At 40.8% G+C, this 6,525-nt stretch overlaps 1 pseudogene; it reads left to right on the top strand.

Annotated features, from left to right (window-relative positions):
- The first annotated feature begins 3,706 nt into the window (after positions 1-3,706).
- Positions 3,707-4,632, top strand: LOC103211161 (annotated as a pseudogene).
- Positions 4,633-6,525: the final 1,893 nt, after the last annotated feature.

Here is a 6,525-nt window from a genome sequence, read left to right as displayed (position 1 = left end):
GTTGTCCATGATTCTGAAACTAAGGAACTAACATAAAAAGGTAGGAAAATAGGAAGCATATTTTACAAAATGGAACTCAAGCTAAAAATTCCTCAAGGTGGTGTAGTCCCTAAGACATTTGACTGCTAACCAGCAGGCTGGTAGGTTTGAACCACCAGCCACTCCTGGGAAGGAAGATTGGACAATCTACTTCCTTAGTGATACTGCCTCAGAAACCCAAGGAGGGGTCACAAAGAATCGGATCCGACTCAATGGCAGTGAGTTTGGTTTGGTTTTGGTTTTTCTCCTTCACATTGAAGGTGAACAAATGCATCCTGTTTATTTTTACAAAAATTCTTCCAAGTCCCTAGAGGACACTCTCTCTCAGGACTTTTATGCCTAGAGATCTGTGGCTCATATAAAGGCAGGCAGAATTTCAGAAAGGGGAAAAGATTTTGAAGATGAAGAGGTTATGTTGCAGTCCCAACATGAATCACCACTTGAAATATTTTTCTATTGGTAATCAGTGTACATCTGAGAAGTGAAAAGTTTTCTTACCTATGAATCTGAAAACTCTATCAGGTAAGAAAAATGAAATACGAGACAAGCTACAATGTTGTCTATTTTCTCTTAGTGAGTGACCTCTATAGCTAGTATCAAAGAAACTAACCAACTATTTAAAACAGATTTCCTACTTTATAAACATATTGTGGTTGTGGATTATGAAAGCACTTTACTTCCCACATGTTTTCATGGTATTCTCAGTCTCGGTTCAACATGCTGGGATCTCTAGACATCCTCCAAAGCAAGACAATAATCTCTACGTATTAAAATTACAATGAAAGAAATCATTTAGAATGGAAGAATCTTATTTCAAATTTAAAAATGAAAAAAGATAGGAAAAGTTTTGTTTTTCCCAAACAGATTTTTTACCTAATATTGCTTTGTGGGTCTGAGAATCAAAACAATCTTCCCAAAACACAAATTCCTCCATGGCAGCACCTGCATCAAATGTTATTTAAATATATATATATATATATATATATATATATATATATAGCATGTCATCTATATTTTAAATAGGAATGGTCAAATATTTTAAATATACAAATTATTCATGACTATCAAAGAAAGTTTCACTGAATGGTTTAAAGGCAACCCTTCAGGAAAATATTGTAGAGATTAGCTAATTCTCAAAATTCCTTCCACATATTAAAAGCCTAGAACCTCATGGGATCCCTGTTGTTTCCTGTTGTTATGTGCCCTCGAATTGGACTTGACTCATAGCGACCCCTCCTTGGGTTTCTGAGGCAGTATCTCTATGGGGTAGATTGCCCATCCTTCCTTCCTAGGAGTGGCTGGTGGGTTTGAACTGCCAGCCTTCTAGTTAGTAGTCAAATGCCTTAGGCACTAAGTTACCAGAGCTCCCATGGGCTCCCTAGGAGTGAGTGTTCCTACTTCATTCACTTTTTAGTATTATTCCACTCAAATCATTTGCTTCTACTGTTGATAGTTTCTCCAACCTTGTATGATTTTCCTTTTATAGGACACCACCTAATCTGCATCTCTATGATAGTTCCTACACTTCTCTTAGTCATTTCCCTTGTTATAAATATCCTTCACATCTTACTTCTTCCCCCCAATAAACAAGAACTAATCCACTATATCTGGAAATGAAAGGAACTAAGAAGAAGCTATTTCACAAAAGTATGTCTGCTTTTGTCAGTGTACCTGAAGAAGATGGGGTAAGTGCTGGATTACAAACCAAAAGGTTGGCTATTCAAATCCACTCAGAGGCACTCAGAATTAAGGTCTGCTTCCAAAAGGTCACATCCTTGAAAACTCTATGAAACAGAGCCACTCTGCACACATAAGAAAGCTGTGAGTCTCAAGCGGCTCAAAGACAACTAACAACAACAACAAATTTTCAAATAATGGAACAAAGAAAAGATTCAAAAGCTTTGTTGTCTCTCAGTAAACCGTCTGAATTTAGTCAAACATTAAACCTTCTTAACGCCATCAGAGCTCCCATTTATAATTTTTTCAAGGGTTTTAACATTCACAAAAGAAGACACTGTTATTTCATTTAAGCAAGTGAGATGAAAATTAATTTGTTTCTTTAGTATGAAACAGAAATTTTATTTGATAGAATGGGCAAAAGGACAAGTATATTTTTTCTAATGAAAAGAGCTAGAAATTTGTGGGGCCTATAGAAAGAGCTAATGTGCTGTAGACAGCCTTCTGGGATGATGGAAGGCAACATGACTGCCAATATCAGATTAATGGAACTACAAACAAACAAGGTGAATTTCACTTGGGCTAGAATATTCCTTACCATGTGAAAAGTGATGCTACTTCAGGCAAAATACAAACAGGAGACTGCCAGAGAATTTAGGATTTCAAGGGGACTGAAGCCAAGGAGAGGTCAGTACTGGATGAGCTAGGGATGAACTGTTGTGCCCACGGCAGGAAGAACTTTACTTATCCGGGACTCAGGGATGTGCGTGGTGAAGAAAAAGAGCCCAGAGCAACTAGAAAATGGAAGCACTATACCGTTTGTCATCAAAGAACTAATTTGAGAATCCTGCTTTGAGAAAATATTAAGGTTCATATTATAGGAATAGGAATTATAGGAACACTAAGTTTATTAGCAGATGTAGCAGTGATAGAATTTCAAATAAGCCTCAGGTTAATGATATTTGATTAATGTGGTTTCTTTTCCAATAATCAGCTAAAGCTTCATCACTCTCCTGTGGATGTAGCTCAGGAAGTGATCAGGACAAGAACACTTCTAGTCCAATTTACATTCTAGGAGGAGGAAAAGCTATTACTATTATTTTTAAGGACTCTTTTTTTTAGTTTAATGAGTTCTTTCCTGTTTATATTCTTTCAGTTTAATTTGTCCAGGTGGCTTCCTTCAGAGAAGGTTTAGAGATAGTGTGGTATAGTACTTCAAATTCATACCCTATTAGAACTGACTTAAGAAGATAAAAGAAAAATTGTATCACAATATAGATGTTCACAGGCAGAGAAGATGGGAGGCTGGAAACATGCTCTGGATCTCTGAGAGATAGTAAAATGTAAACAATAAACTGAATTAAAAAATTGAGTCAAATAACAGACATATAGCTTTAATATTTGACAGTTTAATGATCCACATTCTACAAAAAGTCTGAGGTTGAGAACATGTAAAACGATAAAAACAAAACCAGTTGCCACTAAGTAGGTTTGAATCATGGCGACTTCATGTGTTTACAGAGTAGAATGGTGCTCCACAGAATTTTCTTCCGTGTAAATGTTAAAAGAGCAGATAACCAAAGCTTTTTTCTACAAGATACCGAGATAGGTTCAAACTACCAATCCTTCTGTTAGTATTGGAGTGCAAACCATTTGCCCCAGCTGGGAACCCTCAAACAACTATAAACCAAAAAACCAACTCACTGCCATCAAGTCAGATCCAACTCATAGTGACCCCTCGTTGGGTTTCCAAGGCAGTATCACTAGAGAAGTAGATTGCCCAGTCTTCCTTCCAAAGAGTAGCTGGTGGGTTTGAACCACCAGCCTTTTGGTTAGCAGTCAAATGCCTTAGGCACTATGCCACAAGAGCTCCTTCAAACAGCTATACTCTCCCACAAAATATTTTTGTCTCAGCCAGAAAATCCTGGGCTGGGAAGATTCTGGATCTCATTAGAGATAGTGCTCCAAATATTGTTTTGTCTTTTAAGTGATGCTGAATCAAACCTCAGTTACTGAATTTCTCCTCCTGGGAGTGACAGACATTCAAGAACTGCAACTTTTTCTCTTTGTGGTTTTCCTCACCATCTACTTTGCCACTGTGGCTGGGAATGGATCTATCCTGATGATTGTCATCTCTGATCCAAGACCTATGTATTTCTTCCTGGGAAATCTTGCTTATCTAGATATCTTCTTTTCCACTGTGACACTCCCAAAGATGCTGGAGAATTTCCTCTCCACACAGAAAGCAATTTATTTTGTGGGATGCATAAGCCAGCTTCATTTCTTTCACTTCCTGGGAAGCACAGAGGGCAGTATGTTGGCCGTGATGGCCTTTGACTGCTCTGTGGCTATCTGCAAACCACTTCATTACACCGTCATCATGAATCATCAGCACTGCACACAGATGGCAAGCACTGTCTGGGCCATTGGGTTTTTCCATGCCCTGATGCACTCCATAATGACCTCTCACTTGGACTTCTGTGGTTCCAACCATATCCATAACTCTTCTGTGATATTAAGCCATTACTGGAGTTGGCCTGTGGGAACACTAACCTCAATGAGTGGCTGCTCAATACTGTCACAGGAACCATTGCCATGGGCTCCTTTCTTCTCACATTTCTCTCTTATTTCTATATTATCATGTACCTCTTTTTCAAGGCCCATTCTTGCAGCATGCTTCACAGAGCACTCTCCACATGTGCCTCCCACTTTATGGTAGTTATTCTTTTCTATGCTCCTGTTGTCATCACCTATATTCATCCCACTTCAGGCAGCCCCATGGAGCAGGAACAGGTCATTTCCATAATGTACACTGTGGTCACACCTGTACTAAATCCACTCATCTATACTTTGAGGAACAAGGAAGTGAAGAGAGCCTTGATCAGAGAGATTAGAAGGAGGTTATGTGCAGTGTAGTAAATAACTTAGTGTAGCTTTTCTACCCATAAGTCTTTGTAAACTCCAAGGTGGGATTTTCTATGAGCAACTGAGGAGCTCCTGATTGCTGAAGTTGTCCGCCTGGAGTATTTCTGTTGGGAATGGCAAAAAACAATGTTCTGGGAGGTGCCCACTCTCTCTCAAGTGCTTAGAGTTCTGATGCTATGATTGGCTAGTTTGACCACCCTGCCGGGCTCAAAAGGAGGCCTCCTAGACGCAGATCTCTCTCTGACTTCTGGTTAAGGAAGGCCTGCTGCCAAAAGAGACATGCACCCCTGAAAGAGACACGTGCTGCTGGGAAAGAGACACAAGAGACAAACGTTGCTGAGTGAGCCACTGAGGGACCAGCACTGCTGGGAAAGAGACTGTGAGAGATTGTTTTCCAAGGGACGGTGAGCTGGGAGAGAGACTGAGCATTTTTCCTGAACTAGAATTGTAGCCTGTGGTGCTTCCCTAATAAACCCCATAATCTGTGAGCTCTGTGTGGCCACTGCAACAAATTATCGAACCCAGGAGAGAAGTGGTGGGTGCTTTGGGAGGAACAGTTGGTGAAAGGGCTGGAAAGATCCAGAATGTCTGGCCTTGCAGTAATAGGCCTTGGGTTACTGCTGGTAATCCTGTCTTCCTCTTGTGGGAATAGAGGAGGTCAGAACATGTGGCCTCCTTGTCCTTTTTGCACTTGGTGTCAGAAGTGGGATTCGTTGCTGTGGCTCCAGACTCATAGAAGCATGAGACTATGTAAAAGAAAGAAGGAAGGGACCTGGGAAGTGAAACTGTGAATTCTTAAATGGTTACTTTCTTTGGTGTTACTTCTTAAAGTAGGTAATTGATCCAGAGGCTAGGGCTTTTGGTTATACCCAGCCAAAGGCCCAAGGCCATACACATGGAATGGGACGGTAATCAAGGTGAAGAAGAGATGAACCTGGAATGTCTTTAAAAGGATTATGTGTTTATCTGAATGTACTATGGCTATTGAATGTTCTCTTACTTGCTTGTACATCAGAAATGATTATGGGTTATGTGCATAACAGAGAGTGTGTAAGTCCGCCTTCAGCCAGTACTTGATTGGATAAGTTAAAAGGGGAAATAGAACTTGCCCAGAAGAAACCACAGGCTTTTGTTTTAAGCCCTGTGTGTAGAGAGTACTAGGAGTTTAGGTAGAAAACCTGAGCCCCACCCAGTACTACTGAGGGAACAGAAGATTTGCATTTGAATAAGGACCTGAAAAGGAAAAAATGACTGTTTGGCTCTTTGAATTTCAAGCAAGCACATAGGCTTTGGGTCCATCAAGGCAGGAAAGTCATGGTCCATGAGAGAAACCCCTTCCAGGACTGAAAGTTAAAGGAAGCCAGTGAGTAGTAGACTTGTATGTTACTTGCTTGTGACCACCTGGATCCACCTGAGTGGAAATGCGGGAAGTGCAGCAAAGAAGAAACGGGCTGAGTTTGGTACTCTTTGACCTAGGCCCAGAGGCTGGGGATGAGAGGAAGGGCTGGCTGGTCTGAAGTGTAATGAGTTGTGAGCCTACGGGCATTGAAATAGTCCCTGAGTACTGAAGATGTGAAAGAAAGTGCTGGCTGGTCTGAAGTGAAGGGAAGAGTGTGACTCCAGACTTGGCAGCTGGTACCCATGACCTAGCTGGGATGGCTAGGGCTGAGCTGACCAGAACCCAACCAAACGAAGATGAAGATGTTTGACACTGAGCTGGTGTTAAGTTGCTGCAATTTGATGGCTTGTGCTGGGATGGACTTTGCCTGTTTATGGATCCAGATTCCTGAAGTTTCCAAGCAGAACAGAAGCTTCTCCAGAGAGAAAGGACCATGCTTCCTCAGAGTACAGGTTTGATAGGGATGGGCAAATTAGAAATTGGCT

The sequence above is a fragment of the Orycteropus afer genome, unplaced genomic scaffold (assembly GCF_000298275.1).
Source record: "Orycteropus afer afer isolate SDZICR_OR568_19922 unplaced genomic scaffold, OryAfe1.0 scaffold00701, whole genome shotgun sequence".
NCBI classification, from domain to species: Eukaryota; Metazoa; Chordata; class Mammalia; order Tubulidentata; family Orycteropodidae; genus Orycteropus; species Orycteropus afer.
This window is presented reverse-complemented; position numbering and strand designations above follow the sequence as displayed.